The sequence below is a fragment of the Choloepus didactylus genome, chromosome 6, assembly GCF_015220235.1.
Source record: "Choloepus didactylus isolate mChoDid1 chromosome 6, mChoDid1.pri, whole genome shotgun sequence".
Lineage (NCBI taxonomy): Eukaryota > Metazoa > Chordata > Mammalia > Pilosa > Megalonychidae > Choloepus > Choloepus didactylus.
In genome coordinates, this window is record NC_051312.1 from 23,441,645 (window position 1) to 23,462,894 (window position 21,250).

Consider the following 21,250-nt stretch of genomic DNA (forward strand, 5'->3'; position numbering starts at 1 on the left):
CCATATAGGAAGCAGTGTTGGGGAAAATGTCTATTTATATATGGAGAGACATCTGTCATGGTAGTCATTTAAGCAGCAATTATTAACTAAATTTAAGCAGCAATTATTAACTGCTATTTCATACACTGAAACAAAAGAATGTTAACTGTGGACCCAATAACTATTTATTAAATAGTTAATGGAAAATACTGAACCATTTTAGCTTCTGAGTTCAAACAGAGGGTGTGGCAAAAAAAAAAAAAATCTATTTACTCTCTGATCCCTAAGCTTGTATAGTTTACTGTGAGAATTCCTATAAACAAAACAAAATTATCTCAATGCATTTAGTTCCTTGGTTCAGATAAAAATAATTTGAATAGCAAGTGTTATGTGTAGGCATGTTTATAAATATACAAATGAGGAAGAAGGGAAAATATTGATCTGCATTCAGGTTTCTTCTGCAACCTATTTATGGTGAGAATAGTGCAACAATATCTTCATCTGTAAAATTTATAGCATGGCCACTATTTTGTGATATCAGAGAAGATGACTATAAATATTTGATAATTAAATACTATTCTGAAACTTTAAAAAAATAATAGAGGGGCATATAGGGAAAACTACCTATTGCAAACTAATTACAGTTAGTAGTATTTTAACATTCTTTCATAAACAGTAACAAATGTACTATACCAACACTATGAGTCAACAATGGACGGAGTAGTAAGGGGTGGGGGGATTTGCGTTTCCTCTTTTTTTGTCTGTATCTCTTTTCTGGAGTAATAAAAATGTTCTAAAAATTGAAAAAATTAATTGTGGTGATGGATGCACAGCTGTACGATGGTACCAGGGGCAATTGATTGATTTTACACTTTGATCTTTGGATGATTGTATGGTATGTGAACAATCTTAATAAATAGAAATAAATAAAATTTAAAAAGTCAAGATATTGCATACTACCATGATGAATTGCCCCATAAGAAAAACAGATACAAAATAAACTTCTAAAAATCAAAACAAAAAGACAACTTGAAATATTATTATCCTGAAGTTTTCATTAATCAAAGCACTTCAAACTATGGTATGGCTTCTTGTTAATTCCTGGCTTTCTCATCTTTCTACTGGGGGTTGAATCATGTACCCCACAAAAAGCACCATCAGATTCTAACCCCTGATCCTGTGTGTATGAACCCATTTTTATATAGGAACTTTGAGTATATCAGTTAAGGTGTGGCCAAACTGAATTAGGGTGGGCCTTAATCCAATATGGCTGAGGTACTTATAAGCAAAGGAAATTTGACACAGAAGAGAAAGCCAACAGAAAAGTCTGGGACCAAGGATTGCAGACAGCCAGCCCCAGAATACTGCAGTCTTTGGGGAGAGGATATCATCTTGCTGACAACTTGATTTTGAGCTTCTTCTGGCCTCAAAAGCATGAGTCACTATATTCCTGCTGTTTAAGCCAACCCTTGAAAGGATTGTTGTTTTAGCTACAGGAAACTAAGATACTTTGCAGGGTAAAGAACTGCATTAGACATATACTTAGTACATGATGATGTTTTCAAATCAGTTGTACAATTCATTGCTGATAATATATGTTTAACAGTCTTCCTTTTTTTTTTTAGTGCACCCCCAAATTATTACCCCGGGCTGAATCCTTCCAGAAAGAGAGAGTCTCATGAAAGACAAATTATAAGAACATCTCTAAAAGTCATCATTTGCATTGATGGCTCACATAATTTGGCAATGTATTCACAACAAAGTTACCTTGCCTCTCTATTTTAAACTTAAAGAACTATGAGATGGTTTTAAAGGTTGATTCAAATTAAAAAGAAAGTTGAGTAGAATTGACTTCATGCTCATTTTACTTAAATTGAACAATCAAAATGTGAAACCCCATGCTTTTTTTAAATTCAGTTTTATTGAAATATCCATGGTGTACAATCAACTGTTCATAGTACCATCATACAGTTGTGCCTTCATCAGCCCAATCCATTTTTGAACAATTTCTTTACACCATAATGAATAAAAATAAGAATAAAAAATAAAAGTAAAAAAAAAAAACAAACACCCAAGTAACCCTCCCCATCCCACCCCAATCTTCATCCAGTGTCTGTCCCCAGTCTTCTAGTCATCCATCCATACACTGGGTAAAGAGAGTGTGACCCAAAAGGTTTTCACCATCAAACTCTCACAATTATACAATCATTTTCAAGAGTCAAGGCCACTGGGTTAGAGTTTGATAGTTTCAGGTATTTACTTATAGCTATTTCAGTATATGAAAACCTAAGAAGTGTTATCTATGTAGTGCATAAGAATTTCAACAGAGTGGCTTCTCGACTCCATTTAAAATCTTTCAGCCACTGAAATTTTATTTCATTTCATTTTGCATCCCCCTTTGGTCAAGAAGATGTTCTCAATCCCATGATGCTGGGTCCAGATTCATCCCTGGGAGTCATGCTCTGCATTGCCAGAGAGATTTACACCCCTGGGAATAAGGTCCCACACAGGGGGGAGGACAGCAAGTTCACTTGCCTAGCTGGCCTAGCTAGAGAGAAAGAGTCACATCCAAGCAACAAAGAGGCACTCAGGGGGAGACTACTAGGCAGAGTCACAAGCAAATTCAGCCTCTCCTTTTCAACAATGAGCCCCATGAAGCAAGCCCCAAGATAGGGGGCTCAGCATACCAAACCAGCAGTCCTCAATGTTTATGAGAAGATCAGCAACAACCCAAATGAGGAAGTCCAACACTTCTGCATTTTCCCCCAGCTCCTCAGGGGGCTCTGCATATATATTTTTATTCTCTGACTGAATTACTCCAGGATGTGTTGCTATTTCACACTAATCTGTGCAAACCTACCAGATCTCACTTCCTGTTCAAAGTTCCATGTAATTGTGGTGTATGAACAAGCTGACTATACAAGTTAAATTGTTTAGGGTACCCTGTTCCAGATAACAATCTCCTCCCTTGGAAGTTGAAGTTTCAAAACACAGTCAGTATCATCCTTCACCCTTTGGCCCAATTTGTCCTAGTCCTAACCAGATCTGCTTCATTCATATCTCTAATTGAGGACTAGACTCTTTTTCAGCCTTTTAAACAGTTGCTGTATGCACTGATACTGATGCTTATATCTGTTGAACTCCAGCTCTGAGCCTCAAGTGTCACATAGATACCCAAAGTTCCAGAAACCAATAAGGTCATACAAAAAGGGATCAGCATCTCAGAATTTGGAGAGAGCCATTACAATTCATGAATAGATGTTACTGCTATAAGTGCTTACAGTCTAGGGACCATTACAATGAGCATTCCCCTGATAAGCTGTGCTCTAAGATTTAATTTTGAGTTTACACATTATAGTTAGTCCATATTGGTGAGGCACTATAATGTCTGCCTTTGTTTCTGGCATACTTCACTCAAAATGCTGTTTACAGGATCTTTTACCTTGTGTGTCTCACAGCTTCACTCCTTCTTACAGCTGCATACACCTCATTCACCATTCTGTTCCTCAGTCAGTGTACTCTTAGGCCACCTCCACCTATTGCAAATCATGAATACAGCCTCCATAAAAACCAGTGTGCAAATGTCCACCCATGTCCCTGCTCTCAGATATTCCAAGCATATATCCACAATGAGGTTGCAGGACCTTATGGCACCCACATACTCAGCTTCTTGTTGAACCATCACACTGTCCCCCAGAAAGGCTACAACAGTAAATAGGTAAATTACTCTCTCCATGTTTTCTCAAGCACTTTTATCCTTATTTATATTTTCCTACAATTTTATAGAGATATATTCACATAGCATTCAATTATCCACAGTGTACAATCAGTTGTTCACAGTATCTTCATATAGTTTTGCATTTATCACCACAGTCAGCACTTGAACATATTGATTTCTACAAAATTAGTGCTTTTTAAATTAATAATAAAAAGGCAATGAAAAGAAAAATAAAATATCATGCAATACAAAATAATACTAAGGTCAGACAACAACACAACTAACAAGAATCCCATATCCCCCCTTATATTCCCCTCTCGTTCATATTTAGCTTTGGTTATATTGCCTTTGTTACATTTAATGGAAGTATATTACCATGTTACTGTTGACCACATACTCCAGTTTGCTTTGATTATATTTTTCCCCAATAACATCCCTTTTTCAACACTTTGCATGGTTGATCTTCATTTGTTCTCCCACCTGTAAAAACATTCCCACATTTGTAATTTAATCACAATCATCAACCACTCCAGCTTTTGCCAAGTCATACAGTCCCAGTCCCTATCATCTATCTTTACCAATGGTGTCATATATGCACCTAGCCCACCCCTCTAAGCTTCACTCACAGACATTTGTTCAGTATACTTAAACATTGTGCTACCATTATCCTGCTGTTGTGAGGTGTAGTGTTCTATAGATGTCTGCCAAGTCTAGTTCATTTATTGATCCTCTATCTAGATGTTCTATTCATTGATTACAGTAGTGTATTGAAGTCTCCAACTATTATTGAAGAGGTTTCTACTTTTCCTCTCGGTGTTCTCTGTGTTTACATCATGAGTTTTGGGGGTCTCTGGCTTGATGTGTAAATATTTATGATTGTTATGTTTCCTTGATGAATTGACCCTTTTATTAATATATAATGTTCTTCTTTGTCTTTTAATTGTTTTACTTTTGAAGTCTAATTTGTCTGATATTAATATAGTTACTCCTGCTTTTTTCTTGTTGCTGTTTGTGTGAAATATTTTTTCCATCCTTTCACTTTCAGCTTATGTTTGTCTTTGTATCTAAAGTGAGTTTCCTGTAGATAGCATATAGATGTTCCTTTTTTTTTTTTTTAATCCATTCTGCCAGTCTATGTCTTTTTATTGGGGAGTTTAATCCACTAACATTTGGTGTTATTACCATAAGGGCAGTAGTTTCTTCTACCATTTTGTCTTTTTGTTTTTATGTCATGTCTTATTTTTTCCTCTATCTCCTTTTATTCTTACAGATAATCTTCATTTCTATACTCTTCCAATCTCTCTCCTGTCTTTTCCTATCAGCCTGTAGTGCTCCCTTTAGTATTTCTTGTAGTGCCAGTCTCTTATTCCAAACTCTCTGTGTCTGTCTGAAAATATTTTAATCTCTCCCTCATTTTTGAAGGACAGTTTTGCTGGATATAGAATTATTGGTTGACAGTTTTTATCTTTCAGTGTCTTCAATATATCATACCACTATCTTCTCACCTCCATGATTACTGTGGAGAAATCTGTACATGGTCTTATCAAGCTTTCCTTGTATGTGATGGATTGCTTTTCTCTTGCTGCTTTCAGAATTCTCTTTTTGTCTTTGAAATTGGACAATCTGATCAGTAAGTATCTTGGAGTAGGTGTATTGGAATCTATTCTGTTTGGGGTATGTTGTAATTCTTGAATCTATAATTTTCTGTCTTTCATAAGAGTTGGGAAATTTTCAGTGAGTGTTTCTTCTATTATTCTTTCTGTCCCCTTTCCCTTCTCTTCTCCTTCTGGGCCACCCATAACACATATATTTGTGCACTTCATGTTGTCATTCAGCTCCCTAAGACCCTGCTCTTATTTTTCCATTCTTTTCTCTGTGTGTTATTTTGTGTTTATGAATACAAACGTCTTATCTTCCAGTTCACTGATCCTTTCTTCTGCCTGTTCAAATCTACTGTTATATCCCTCTACTGTGTTTTTCATCTCTTCTATTATGGTTTTCATTCCCATAAGATCTGCCATTTGTTTTTTCAAGCTTATGAATTATTCCTTCTGGTCACCCAGTACCTTCATTATATCCTTCATCTTTTTGCCATATCTTCCCTTGGTTCATTGAATTGATTTAGGAGATTTGTTTGAACATCTTTAATTCTTTAATTAATTGTTCCCTCAGTTGCTTGAAATGATTTAGGATTAGTTGCCTCAACTCCTGTACCTTGGTTGAACTGTTGGTTTGTTGCTTTGGCTGCTGGTCCATATTTGTTTCCTAGTATAGCTCAATATCTTAAGCTGTCTAGGCATCTGATTTTCTTGATTAGTTTATTCTCGAGCTTGTGTTCACTCTTTTATCTTGGGTTTCCTTTTTGGTTAGCTTTGTTCTCTATCCTGTGGTGTTCTCTTCAACTTATTCTAGATCTGTAACTTAGGTTCTATTTAGCTGATCAGAGTTTTTAACCTTTTGTTTTTCTGTTTCTTGCCCTGCCTCTATGTGGCCTTATTGTGAGAGGGTCTCCTCAGATTTCATCAACCCCAGTCAGGCTTTCCCAATCCAAAGAGCCCAGGTATTGGGAGGAGGATATGGCATTTCCCTCAGAATGAGACCCTCCTGGGAGGCCTTTAGACTTTGTGTTTTTCCTATCCAGTCCAGCAGGTGGCACTTGCCAGCCCACATCTCCCTCACCAGTGTAAAGAGGTACAGTGCCTTTAGTTTTCTGACTGAGTCTGTCCTTGTGGGAACATGGCTGACTGAAGCTGGTTTCTGATTTCCAGCACCAGCCTAGGGTCTGAGTTCTTTGATGGAGGACTGCCAATTGAGCTTGACCACATTTTCTGTAAAGAGCTACTTATCATAGTTATTTTAAAAAAAGAAAAAAAAAAAAGAAAGAAATCCCTTTTTAAGGCCTTTCCACAACACCCAAGCCTTGCCTAGTGATTTAGGCTATTGTCTGGATAGTTATTCTCTTACAGTTTTAATTCTGGTCTGGCCAGGGGGATTTGAAGTATAAAAAAGACAAGGAGTCAGAGGAAAAAAAGGAAAACACCCACAAATCTTTTCCCACCTCTTAGGGAAGACACACTACCTAGGGAGTTATCTTCTGCACTTGAATTACTGCTTTGTCTCTCTGACTCTGTTAACTCCACCCCTGCCTGGGTCAGAGGGCTGAGAGCTTAAACTGCCTGAGGCTTTCTCTGCTGAGCCACTCAGATTGAGAGAGACAAAAAGGAGAAAGAAATCTCCTTTTCAGAGCCAGTTTCCAACCCCTAGTTTGCTGTTGGTCAGATAATGCCTGGTCTTTTGTGCTCCTTTTCTTGTGACACAGGCTTTTCTGAGTATAATAAGCACAGCTGTTTCCAAAAACTTCTGCATTTTTACCCTCTCAGCCCCACCTCCTCTCCACTGGGAGCAACCTCAGAGTACTTTGCTTCTTGTTAGGGGTTTATCTGTGTTTGTAGCTTGTATACAGCAGTCCACATTTGTTAATTAAAACCCCAGATGGAGCTAGATTGAACTTTATTCACTTGCTCCTGACAGGGACTGCTGCTTTCTCCCACAGGGAGGTTTTGCAGAGCAGGCTGCCATGGGGGAAGGGGCCTCCTGACACAAACCCCCACACTTTTGATGAAAATGTATTTAATGCACAATAAGATAATATAATTTTAATGAAATTTTATATTTTCAAGGTTCAATGAAATCAATAATATTTTGATATTTCCAAATTTTCTTATTGCATTATTGAAACAAGTCATCTCTATGTGGAAAAATAACAGATGTCCTTAATTATCATATGATAAATCTTGGAAAAGGTTTTTTGGCAACCTTTCCAAAACTTGAGAAAGCGAGTGACTCCAATGATTGCATAATAAGTAATTGAAAAACACATTGGCTAAAAAGAGCAATCATTTACTATTTCTCACTCCTGCATGAGTCAGCTGCATTGTGCGAATTCAGTATATGCTTCACTGATCTTGGCTTGCTCTTATGAATGATACCAGCTGGAGGTTTAGAGAGGTTTACTCTCAAGCCTCGTTGTGGGTTAGTTGGCAGCTGGTGTGATGTGGGCCATGGGCCTCTCTTTTTCTGTCAGTTTATTTCATGTTTGTAAACATGACAGGTGTACATGACTACATGAGCGTGTAAAAGCCATAAGTCTCAAAGGTTTGGAACTGACACAATGTCACTTTCTTAGCCAAAACAAATTGCAAGAGTAGCATATGTTCCAGAATGGAGAATAGAATCCACACTTGATGTGTAGAGCTGCAAAGTCACATTGGCAAAAGTCACATTGGTAAAAAAAGGAGTGACAAATCTAGGCCACTTGCTAGCTAATTTCTGTTAAACAGAGGTCACTTCCAAATTTTGGGCTTTCAGAAAAATTGAAAGGCAAACTGAGTTTAATTCATCCTTAAAAATATTTTTGATGAAAAATCGATGAGAGGAATTGGCAAGTCCATCCACAACTTGGACGGAGTTAAAAATATTGAGTGACATTGCTATGACAATACAATTGTCAGCAGGGTTTCTATTCCAATTTACTTTGAACATGGTCAAATATTTTCAGAATTTTCAGCAAGTTAAATGTAGAAATAGAATTGATACTGATCCCAATTGTCTTCTAACATTAAGTGACTGAGATGGTTAAGTTTATATGCTAATTTGACCAGGTTATGGTGTCCAGTTGTTTGATCAAACAAGCACTGGCCTAATTATTACTGTGAGACTATTTCATGTACTTAAATCATCAGTATTTTGATTGCATTTATGGCTGATTAACTCTATAAGCAACTAAGGAGATTGCCTTCAACAATGAGAGAAGTCTCATTGAATCATATGAAGGCTTCTAAAGGAGAAGTAATGATTTCAGCCATCAGAAGAGAGAATTTCCATCTCTATTTTAGCCAGTGAGCATCTCTTTAGGAATTCATTGAAAAACTTCATCAGAGTTCCCAACTTGTGGCTGCCCTATGGAATTTGAACTTACCCATCCCCACAGTCATGGAAGACAATTCTTATAAAATCCCTCAATATTTACATTATATATATAATTGGTTCTATTTCCCTGGAGATACTGATTAATACAGTGATTTTCTACCATGATATACTAGTTAATTAAAAAAAATGAAACTCAAACTTCTAATTAAACTAAATACTTCCTATATTTATTTTTCTAATTTTGATATTCATATTTTAGTTGAAATTTACAATAAATTTTATTTCTTAATTAGCAGTGTATCTATAATTGTGTCATTTCTATACAAGTTTAACAACCCAGAAATGTATTTTGATAATCCTGAAAGAAAGTTTTGATCATAAGAAATAAAGGGGGTGATTCATAAAATCATACTGTTCTTTGGAGAAGTAGAATTAAAATATGAGTTGAAGGAGAAGAAGGAAAGATATAAATCTAGCTATTAAAATTATGTTCATGTATTTCAAATAAATTATAGTATGTGATAGAAATTATACTTTTTGATGCTATTTAAAACTAACAATGATATATATCAAAACAAGTTTTGGGGTGTATACTCTTTCAAAAATCAATTAGAGGCACATGACCAAATATCTGAAGAATACTATCCTAGTTTGCTGAGTCTGCTATGACAATTACCACAGACTAGTTTATTTAAACAAAAGGAATTTATTGGCTCATTGTTTGGGAGGCTAGATGACTTAAATGAAGCTATAGGCCAGGCCCTGCTTTCTCCAATGTCTGTAGTGTTTGATGGTTCCAGCCCTCTGTCACATGGCTATCATTCTGGATTCTCCTACTTCTGGCTTCTACTTCCTTGTCCAATTTCCTTTCTTGTCCTTCAGTCATATTGAATTAAGGGCCAGCCTCACTCAGTTTGGTCATACATTACCTAACAAAGGCATCTTCAAAGGTCCTATTTACAAATGGTGTCACGCTCACAGGATGGGGGTTAGGATCTGAACATGTCTTTTGTGAAGGATATGATTCAACTCTTAAAAACTACTAATGTAAATTACATTCTACGTAGAAGCAAAGGGAACCACCATAAAGAATCTGGAGAATCACAACTTGAAAATATAAGAATATGGGATTGATTCTAGAATTTAGTGGAAAATGTGCTTGCTGATGTAGCTGGAGTCTGACATGAATACCCTGATTCTGTCACCAATTGTTTTTACAGCTTTCAAAAAGTAACAAATTGTATGGGCTTCTATTTCCTAAGAGTAAAAACTGAGTGGGTTGTGCCAGTTCCATCACACAATGTGACCATTGTTTACCAAAGCAGGAGAGAAATAAGAGAAAATACTCTGTAATTGTCACTACATAAATTACATACATAAGATGTAAATGATAGGATTACCACTTAAATCAACCCAAGGTTAATACAACTAGTTTTCTAATTTCAAATAAAATTAGAATCTGTATAGGTATCAAATGTGTAATGAAAGATAAATTACTTATAAAAACCAAGTGAAACAATTCAATAGAAAAACATTCTTTTATTAGATAATCAATATCTAAAACAATGCTTCTTACTTTTTTCCAATTTAAATATAAGTTGATGTTAATGACTGCATGGTTTTTTCACTTAGTTTTGAATAAATATATGCAGAATATTAGCTATGGGCACCTGGAAACTCCAATCACTTTTTTTTAAATGTTGGATAAGAGTTCTGTTTAGAAGGGTTCAGAGATCATACCAATATTTAGGGAAAAAATCATAAGGGATTGATAATTTATGATGGCTTGGGGGAGGATGGCAGAATGATAGCACGTACACAGATTGGGCACTCACCATCCTTGCTGATTAATTTCCTAGCTGCTAAATACAATGCCATGCAGTGGGTTGGCTTAGACAAAAGGAATTTAATGGCTCATGATTTTGAGGCTAGGAGAAGTCCAAAATCAAGGAGCACATGGCCTCTCCTGGCTTCTACCTTCTCTTCCTGGTTCCATTGACCTTCAGTTTCTGGCTGCACCCTCTTTTTTTCTGTCTGATTTTCAATCTGTTTGTAAGGAAGTCCAGTAATCAGGATTAAAGCCAACCTAATTCATTTGGGCCACATCTTAATTGAGTAACATCTTGAAGAGATCTTATTTACAGTGGGTCCACACACCAAGAGGAATGGATAAAGTTAAAGAACATGTTTTTCTGGAGTGCATAGTTCCAAGCCACCACAGTCTGCCCTCTGGATGCCAAAAGGCATGTTCTTTCCACATCCAAAATATATTCATTCCATCACAATATCCCCAAAACCTTAAGTTATCTCAATATCAATGCTAAATACAAAGTCTCATTAAAATTGCTTCTGAGTGTGGTCTCTTCTGGGCACAGTTGCCCTCTGTCTGTGGATGTGTGAAATCAAGAAAGTTAGTTATCTGCTTTCAGTATACAATGGGGGACAAGTAGAGAAAAATGTGAAAGAGTCATGAGTTACAAAAAATTCCAAAACCCAGCAGAGCAAACTCCATTAGATTCAAGGTCTGAGAGTCATCAAAGGATTAACGTTTGTCATCTGGGCCTGGACTTTGTGTTCTTTGAAGACAAGGACTATGTCTTATTTTCACAGCAATTTATACTTTTATAAAAGAATTCACAGTTTTATTGAGAACCTACTATACTGAAAGTGCCTTATAAAAAGAAGGAAGAAATTAGTATCTATTTATATTATACAAGGTGACTTATATGCCATTTATATTTTCTTTTAATCTTCACAAACAGATTATTTGCAAGGTCATGGTATTGAAATTTTGTAGATGAAAAACTAAAGATGATGGACATTAAGTTAATTGATTTTCTCCAGCAAGTAAGAGATAGAGACAAGTTTAGTCTACTTAATCCAAAATTTATGTCCTCACCAATGTAAAACAGTAACTCTTTATTGATTTCTAAAGATATTTTTAAAAGCAAACTTTTTGGACATAATTATTGACAAAGTCAGGAATAAACTTTACTATAATAATATGCTTAGGTAGAAAATACTTTAGTGACCATTTCCTTAATGAGTTTCCTTGAAATCCTTATTGCTTGAAACTGTAGACCAGAGGAGTCAACACAGGGATCACCTCTGTGTAAAACCACAGGGGCCATTTTGACCATACCTGGAATTTTTGGAGTGGGGAATACAGTAGAGGAAGAGGATGGTGCTGTCAAAAATGGTGATAGCAGTCGGGTGTGAGGCACAAGTAGAGAAGGTTTTGTGGCATCCACTGGCTGAATGCATCTTCAGGATGGTGACAACAATGAACACATAAGAGGTGTTCACCTCATTAAATGTGGTGAATATATAAAGCAGCAACATGAGATAAGCATAAGAACAGGAGAGAGAGAGCAGTGTGGAGAACTCACAGAAGAAGTGACTGAGTGTATTGAAACCAAGAAAACATAAGTTGAAAGCAGAGCCTCTGAGAATCAAGGAACATGTCACTCTCCATGCATATGATCCAACCACCAGCATGGCACAGTGTTTCTGAGACATGGCACCCATAGAGCACAGAGTTTCAAATAGCTACTAGGTGGTCATAGGCCATTACAGCCTATACAAAGGAGTCAGTCACCACAAATGTACAAAGAAAGAGAAATGTACAATCTGTCCTAAAAATGAAATGGTTCTGTCTTCTACAAGTAGGTTCACCAGCATTTTGGGAGCAGTGATGGAGGAATAGCAGAAATCTACAAAGGAGCGATGGCTGAGGAAAAAGTACATGGGAGTGTGCAGTGTGGGGTTAATTTTGATAATAACAATCATTCCAAGATTTTCTACAAGAGTAACATTGTAGATAGCCAGAAATACTAAGAAGAGAGGGACTTGCATTTCCAGGTACTCTGAGAAGCCCAAGAGAGTGAATGTGGGCTCACTTTTACTTCCCTCTGACAAAAGCATGTTTTCTATCTGTTGAAAATCTGAATGCCAATCCTGGAAACAAAAATATTAAGGAGAGTGAACATATAGGAAGCTTGATTAACTATCCCTTGCTGATATCAGAAGAGACATAACATAAGTCTTCAGAATCTTTCTCTGTGTTTATTGTCCAATATACACTGAACATCTGCAATTTTAAAATGTCACCAGTTACTTTTAATTTTTCTTAAGGAAAATCTAATACAATTTTGAACTATTTAAATTCTTACCTGTTATTTCTAATATATAAAAATATTAGGAAATGAGTGTAAGTTGTTTGATGATAATTGTTAGTTGAATCATTGCATAACACTTTCAGATCTCCTTGAAATTTATGAGTTTGTAAGAGATAATTTCAGCATAATGCAATGACTAATTATGCCGTCTCTACAATGAGTAAAAAAAATCAGTGATTTTTAAACTAATTCATCTCATGTACATATGGAACATAAAGACTGGACAGCCTTTACACTTTTCATTTGTGTCTTTATTGATAATTCCCTCTAACCCTTTAATTATTGTTTTCCTACCTGATGCAGCAAATTTGATATCAAAATGGATTTTATTTAATTTTTTCAGGGAAAATTCTCTTCAATTCAGGGAGTCCTACCCTCCAATTCTTCCTCATTGCTTGAGGAATAATAAAATTAAAACCTATGATAATCTAGATTAATTTCTTTATTATGCAGGTAACAAAACAGAAGCTAGAAGTCTTGACTTGCCCAATGACATACAAAAACCAATCCCTGAATCAGCGACCAGGACCCTGATCTCCAGACTCCCAGCCATATGTCCACATCCCTATACCAAGCTCTGGTCCATGTTAAAGGTTTATATATGAACAGATTTCCTTGTCAATTATCACACTGTTTAATTTTGAGCAAACTAGAGACTCTAAAACCATGCCAAATATTCCAATGACAGTGTGACATGCCATAGAGATAGTCTAGAGAGCAGTAACAAGTTGAAACACATGAGAACGAGATTTAGAGAAATGTTCTCATCCAGAAATACTGTCAAAAAGACTATTTGATCTAGTAACTTTAATTTTCAAGGTCCGTCTTTTTTATTTCCTTTCAAGATAGCTAAAATACTCATACTCATTCTGTACCTTTACTATATATGAATAGAAGGGTGAAAATCTTAAGTTAATGCATGCTGAAGACATTTCATAGGAAAACAGTAATTAAAAACAAATTTTTATATCTCTAGAAATCAGTGCCTGGCCCCTCTCAGATCCCACCACACCAGGAAACTCCTTCTCAGTCAGTTCTGGTGAGGTTATCTGTGGTCTTAATTTTCAAATGTCCCAGCAATAAGATATCAGGTCATATGCAAGACTGAAACCCTCAATAGCCTCATGTGTTCCTATACGCACAAATCTGAAAATTGAACATAACCTTAAAAGGTAATCTATCACACAGCTGGGCATTCTAATTATTACATTTTTTTCTTAATACCGTATATGCAAAAGATACAATGAGTACTATCATCAATTTAATAACAGCAGTTGAGGCAGAGAAGAATCATTATATAAAACATATACATTGGTTAAAAATTAATTCTTAAATGTCTTAGATAAAGGAAATATGTTAACTAAAATCTTCTTCCCTATAATTTCTTCTTATTTCAATGTTCACTTTGCTTCCAGGATCCAGCATTTGTTCCAGGCTTTGTAATTTTAAAGCTTGTTTCTTTTTATTTTTTTCATGTGAGAATTTGTTTGATCTCTGATTATTCAGTTGTACTCATATGCTTTTCTACCTTGACAGCTCTTCTAAAAATTACAGGAGGAAGAAAATACACATTTCTAAAACTCTCAGGCATCTTCTATTCCTCCACCTCAGATAACTATTGTTCATGGCACTGTTATTTAGCAGCACATCTGAGCCAGCACTTCTATGCAAAACTCTGTTTAAAGAGTCCACTTCCTGTTCCTTGCATGTTCATATATGAATCTACTGTGATGACTAAATATTTCTCAAAAACTGTCTTGCTCTAATGAGTAAGTTCCTCCCCCACCCAAGCTGTGTTCTGAACACCCTACATTGAAATTAGTAAGTGCATCTTTAGAATCTTAAAGCAAACCTGCTGGAGGCAAAGGCAGGATCTCTCTTGTCTTTGGAAAGCTTGGCTGGGAGAGATTCCTGTAATCTAATATCTGTACTCACAATTGTTGTGACATGAACACTGAAGACTTTCTATTGCTTTATTCTCCAGAGACCACAAAGTAAACAATTAAGATCATTCACCTTTCTCTGATATCATTTTTGATGTACTACAAAAATTGGAGGAAAATGTAGCAATATTAGGGACATTGAATATGAAACAATTTGTATTTTAAAGTCATTTCCCTTAGCCAATGATCACACCTATACCCTCCCACAACTAGAAAAATACATGTAATCACCAGATTCATCATTATTAAATACATAAAGTATAGTTTATGTGCCAGGCATAACCCTGTTCCTCCACACCACCCACTCAAACCATATTGGAGAAGTGTGAAGAGCCAGCTTTCAGGTGATTATGAATTATTGAAAATAAATACTTACAATGGTAAATATTCAACTGGAAAAAATGGTCTTGTCTCTGTTAAATCCTGTTGTATTTTACTACTCTTTCCCTTTCACTTTTTTCCAGCTATTCTGACCTCTTTGAAATTCCTTGACAAAATAGTACCTTCTTCATTTGGGTCCTTTCTACTGGTGTTTCCTCTGACTGGAATGCTCTTTTAACTTTTTGCTGCAATGCCCCTTTTCAATAACACACAGTTCCATGAACCCACTTTTGTTTTGCAGGTGTTATCCTACAACCCAATTTTAGTGTTTAAAATACTTATTAAGCTTCAAACAGATTTCATTGTACTTATTTTACATTATGTTTCCTCCTGCTAGAATAAAAGTTCCAGGAAAGTCAGGAATTTCTGCTGTTTTGTACACTGATCTATTTCAAGCCCCTAGATGGTAACTAGCACAAAGTCAATGTATCAAAATACTTACTGAAAGATAAATAAGATTTTCCATGGACCTGAGAAACTACCAAAACTCTGGGGATTTTGATTGCAGAGAGGAGATAGTTCAAAGAACAAATAAGTTGGTTTTAGAAGAAGTGATTATTGAAACTGGGCAGTCAAAACAAAACAAAACAAAACAAAACCGTCATTCTGCTTGATTTCCTATCTCTAGTCAGGTTTAATAAAATGCACATATTGAATTTCCAAAATAGAATGCAGTCTGATGAAATTGCTTACAGATGGAGACCAATATCCCAAACATTCTCTTTTAGCAAAAGTTTGGCAAAACATAGCCTTACCAAAGTTTTATTGTTGTGCTTATTTCAGCAGCACATATAGTAAAATTGGAATGATACAGACAATTAGCATGGCCCCTGCACAAGGATGATACACAAATTTCTGAAGCATTTCATATTTTTAGGTGTATATATATATCACTAGATTAACTTTTTTCCAAAATTCAATTGGGCAAAAATTTTATTATCTATTTATTAAGCAAATTTTTTGCATACCTATTATATACAAAGATATGCTATTAATATGAGAAAAATACAGAAATGAATCACATTCAAACTTTTCTCTCCAAAGATATATAATCTCTTTGTAGTAATGATCAGTCCCATTGAGCATAAACTGAAGAGTATGCATGCATTATCCAGTATTTAAAAAGTTGCTATTTTGTGCACTTTGTTTTCCAGTGTGAGAACCAAGGAAAGGAGGTTGAGTCCATAATGAAGTCATATGTATTCACTTATTTATTCATCCAGTAATTAGCCAAATATTTTTATAGGTTTACCATGAGCCAGCCACTATCTTAGGTATTGGGATAAAAGAGAGTTAAAGATCTTTCCTTTTTCAATGACATTTAATGGGGAAAACAAAAAATACAAAAAACAAATTTGTAATTATTTTTCCAACAATGAGGAGTGCTGATGAGATTAACTAGAGGTGACAATTTAAGTAGGGGCATCAGGCAGGACCACAGTGAGGTGCAATTTAGGCACAGACCACTGTGAAGTGAGGGAGCAAGTTATGCAAATACATTGGGTTCCCTTGTCTTCCAGCGTCTTGCTGTTTCCATGCCCTCTCTCTGTCTGTGGCCTTCTTTGAAAGGCCTCCAGTAACAGGATTAAGGCCCATCTTGATTCAATTGGGCCACATCTTAACTGAAGTAACCTCATCAAAAGATCCTATATGCAGTGGGTTCACAATGAAAGGAATGGATTAAGTACATTGTTTTATGAGTATAGAACTCCAAGCCACCACACATACCTTCTTTGATATTACAGCTGTAATGCTTCTCTTACGTGGACAATTTTGGTTTCAATGTCATTTATATAATTTTTTATTTACTTTATACTAAACTAATCTTTATGTAGTAGTGAGATGATGTCAAAATACTATATTAAAAGTCCTTTAAAGAAAATGCTTTACACTATGTAGGCATGCTTGCAACATTATCGATAAGTTAATTTATTTTTATTTGTTTTCAGTTGGTAGAGATTGTTTTTCTTTCCTTTTTAATAGCAAGATATTTTTTCAAATAATGTAAAATATTACCTTTTTCTAAAATCAAAACTATTTTATAAGGCACATTCCCAGATTTCATCCTCACTTTCCCATTTTATTTATTTTCTGTTTCATAAAATTTTCCATATTTTAAACAATTTTCTGCATCTCATCTTTTTTCTATTAATAATATATCACGGAGGACACTCCATAACAGTATATAAAAATCATCCCCCTTCTTTTACTACAGTTATATAGTACTTTGTTGTGATCCATAGATTCTTAAGCCATTTTCATATTGAATTTTATCTATCTTGTTGTTATTATAAATAATGCTTGCTAATCTTATTTCATATTTTTTGTGACTCTATCTTTAGAATGGATTCTTAGATTTGTGATTGCTTAGTAAATGAATAAATGTATATGTAATTTTCTAAGTGTTTAAAGTTTCCTTCTATAGGGACTCTAGCTTGTTACAACCCTGCTCCCAATGAATAAAAATGTCTTTTTCCCCACATCCTCATTTACAGGATATGCCATTAAATTTTTGTATTTCTGCCAATCTGATACTGGGAGAAATGATATCTCAGGGAAATTTTCATTTGCTTTTCTTACTATAAATGAGGTTGAAAAACTTTCCATATATTTAAAGGCTAATTTGTATTCCTTTTATGAGAACTATTTAATCAAATATCTGTTTTTCTGTAGGATTGTCAGTTGTTTACTCTTCAACTATATGTGATACATAATTATTTTTTCACAATTATTCATTTGTCATTTTAATTTCTGTTGTTTTTGTCATGAAGTTTTGGTATATTTACTTAATCTAAATTTTATCTTCATTTTCTAGAACTCTTATTTGGCATGTGGAATAAAGAACAGATCCAATTTTATCTTTTTTTCATAGGATTATCTATTTTTCCCAATATCACACTCTTTAATAATGACACTACATAATTAGCATTAAATTTTGTAATGTTTAGCGTTCCTGCTTTAATTTGTTTTAACTTTTAGGGTTTTTTTCCTGGATTTTGTGCTTGCTTCTTCTTTCATATGAAATTTAATTCAGATATTTTGAAGTATGATTCCTCAGTTACCCCACCTAATGATTTATTGCATTCATTCTGGGCCTAAAACTGTGCATTAGAGAAAAGTTGAGGAGATTTTCAGGCCCAATAATCCTGGGAATACAGACTTTGGAGTCAATACTATCCAGTCATAATCTAGGAGTATTGAAATGAGCTCATCAGTTGTGCTTTCTGAAGGACAAAATTAATTTCTATGACTTCTCAGACTAAAAGCCTCAGAGACAGTATAGTAAAACAGCACTCAATCTGGGCTCAAAGAGTTAAGTTCCCACTTTAATTCAGTCATTTCTAGTTTATGAACTTGTGGAAATGACAATTTCCTTAAACCTGCATGTCATCAGCTACACAACAGGTATAACTGTCCTTGTCTTGTGTACTCCTCAACATAAGAGGTTACTCTCTCAAGAGTGAGGACACCCATTCATGGAATTCACAGATGGAATTCAGGATGGAAGGAGTGAAGATGTCAAAAAAACTCTTCCTTCTTTTACCACACAACACGTACACCTGTATCTCCCAACAAAGACTCAATGCTTATTACACACGTTTGAAAATCACCAGTGACAAGTGAAACAAATAATTTTAAAGGCAAATCACTCATTATCATATGTATTAACAAATCAGAAAGACCTTCCCTATGGTGAGTCAACATCATCCTCTAAGTACCTCTATTCCACACCTTCAATTAAGTGAGTAAACAACACACTCATAGGATTTATTGACTCTGTGGATGAGAGTTTAAATAGGTCCATTTAGAAGAATCCTCAGGTGAAACAGTATTGTGTTAAGACACTGAAAACAAGAAGACCAGGCATTATGTTACCCAGAGAAATCTAGACTTCCTACTACAGGATTATTAGACGCCTGATATCCAGCTTTTGGAATTTAATAATTTTGCTTTCATAATAACTTTTGGCTCACAACAAACTTCTGCCAACTCATTGTTTAGCCAGGTAAGAATACTAAAATAGAATTTTAATTAATTAGACACACATGCAGAAGTAAATGCAACTCCCTTCTGACATAATTATTTCACACAAGAACAAATATTTCAAAACCGTAAAATGAAAAGTATAATGTCAAAATATGCAGCATCCTAATATTTAATATTATGAAAAACAGTTTGCATTATTCTATCATCATTTTTATAACTTCACTACATAGTTACTCATTCGTATTGATGTATAACAGTTTATGGACTAATGTTTGGATACACTGGATAAGAGTTTGCATTCTTTGTTCAGAAATCCTGAAAAATATCAGAGATCTTCTCTTTATGCCATGGATTTGGTGACACTACAGCTAAAATTCTGAATGGAGATTAATTAATGCATATACCTCTTAACACATAATTGAAGAAGGATCTTCAGGGAGACATTGACATCACTGATTTAACTCTGCAAATGTTCATGCCTATTATATATTGGCAAATTGTTACCTACTTCAGGAAGTAAACTACACCTGTTAGGTATTGTCAAAAAAATTTTTATATAGGTTACAAAAAATCCATGAGTCAATACTTTCTCCATCCAGAGGCAAGGAAATCTATGTTCATTGAATCAGCAAAGTTCACAGAATCTAGTGAAGGAGTGCAGACAATGGTGTCAGATAGACTTGGGCTTGAATTTAAATTTAGACAGTCTAACTATGGGACCTGGGGCAATCTTTTGAACTTCAGGATTCCTATTTGTAAATACAAATACAGTCTTTATGAGGACTAAATAAGGGCAAAATCTTATAAACCATTTAGCATAATGTCTGACACATAGAAATTGTCAATAACAATAATAATGTTCCAATTTGCTAATGCTGCTGGAATGTAAAATAAGAGAAATGGATTGGCTTTTATAAAGGGGGTTTGTTAGGTTACAAATTTACAGTTCTAAGGCCATAAAAGTGACCAAGTTAAGGCGTCAACAAGAAGATACCTCAACTGAAGAATAGCCGATGGTATCCAGAAAACCTCTTTTTGCTGGGAAGGCATGTGGCTGGCATCTGCTCCGAGGCTCTGGTTTCAAAATGCCTTTCTCCACAGTATCTCTGGGCTTGTCTCTCTTAGCTTCTCTGGAGCAAATGATGAGCTAGCATCTCTAAAGCATCAGCAGCAGTCTGGGCTTGTGATGGCTTTTTCTAAAGGACTCCATTAAATTAATCAAGACCCGTGCTGAATTGGTGGGGTAACACTTCCATGGAAATAATCTATTCGAATTTATCACCTACAGTTGGGTGAGTCACATGTCCATGGAAACAACCTAATACAAATATCCCACAAGATCAGATTAAAAGAACATGGCTCTTTGGGGTACATATTATATCCAAACTGGCACTAATAATAATAATAGTAATAATAATAGTGACAATATGAGAGAAGAATAAAAGTGAACACCAGAGCATCATGGGCAATGGGCAGGAGAGAAGGGTTATGGCCCAGATTATGTTCACTTTTCTACCACACAAACCACACTTCCCTATTTCCACCCACTTTAGACACACAGAAGTTCATCAAATCACTGTGATGTTTTACTGTGCAGAAACCTGCATTTGCTGTTGTCCCTGTCATCAAGATCCTTTCCCCAATCAACTGTACTAAGTTTTATTCTTTCTTCTATGCTTGGGGCATGCACTTCTCTTTCTGTAAAGTCAGCCTCAAGACCCTCTTTCTGCTTTAGCCATCACCCTTGCTCTTTCAAAAGCTCTTCATGCTCATGCAGTCATTGAGTATATCATATAGAATTAAAAGTGCTGAATTTATACCCCAGACTTGTGGTTAAGTTACATTAAGTAATGGGCTCTTAGAATAAATCCTTCTCTGAGAACTTGTTCTATAATTTACTAGATATAAAACACTGGACAATGTATTTAATCTCCTAGGTAAATCTGTGTAAAACAGGATACTCATATTATCTGACCTCATGTATCGTGTTGGGCCTTAAATGTGATAAAGTTTGTCAAAATTTATCTCAGTACCTATCATGCAGAAAAAATTGAAGAATCATAAGTTATTATTAATTATAACAATGTGTACCTTTACCTGCAGTTATTTGTAGTATTTTTGTTTGCTTGCTTTTA

At 35.2% G+C, this 21,250-nt stretch overlaps 1 non-coding gene across 1 annotated transcript; it reads left to right on the forward strand.

The window, feature by feature from the left end:
* The first annotated feature begins 15,898 nt into the window (after positions 1–15,898).
* LOC119538977 lies at positions 15,899–16,003 on the forward strand. Its single transcript, XR_005217753.1, has one exon. It is a non-coding gene; the product is annotated as a U6 spliceosomal RNA (small nuclear RNA).
* Positions 16,004–21,250: the final 5,247 nt, after the last annotated feature.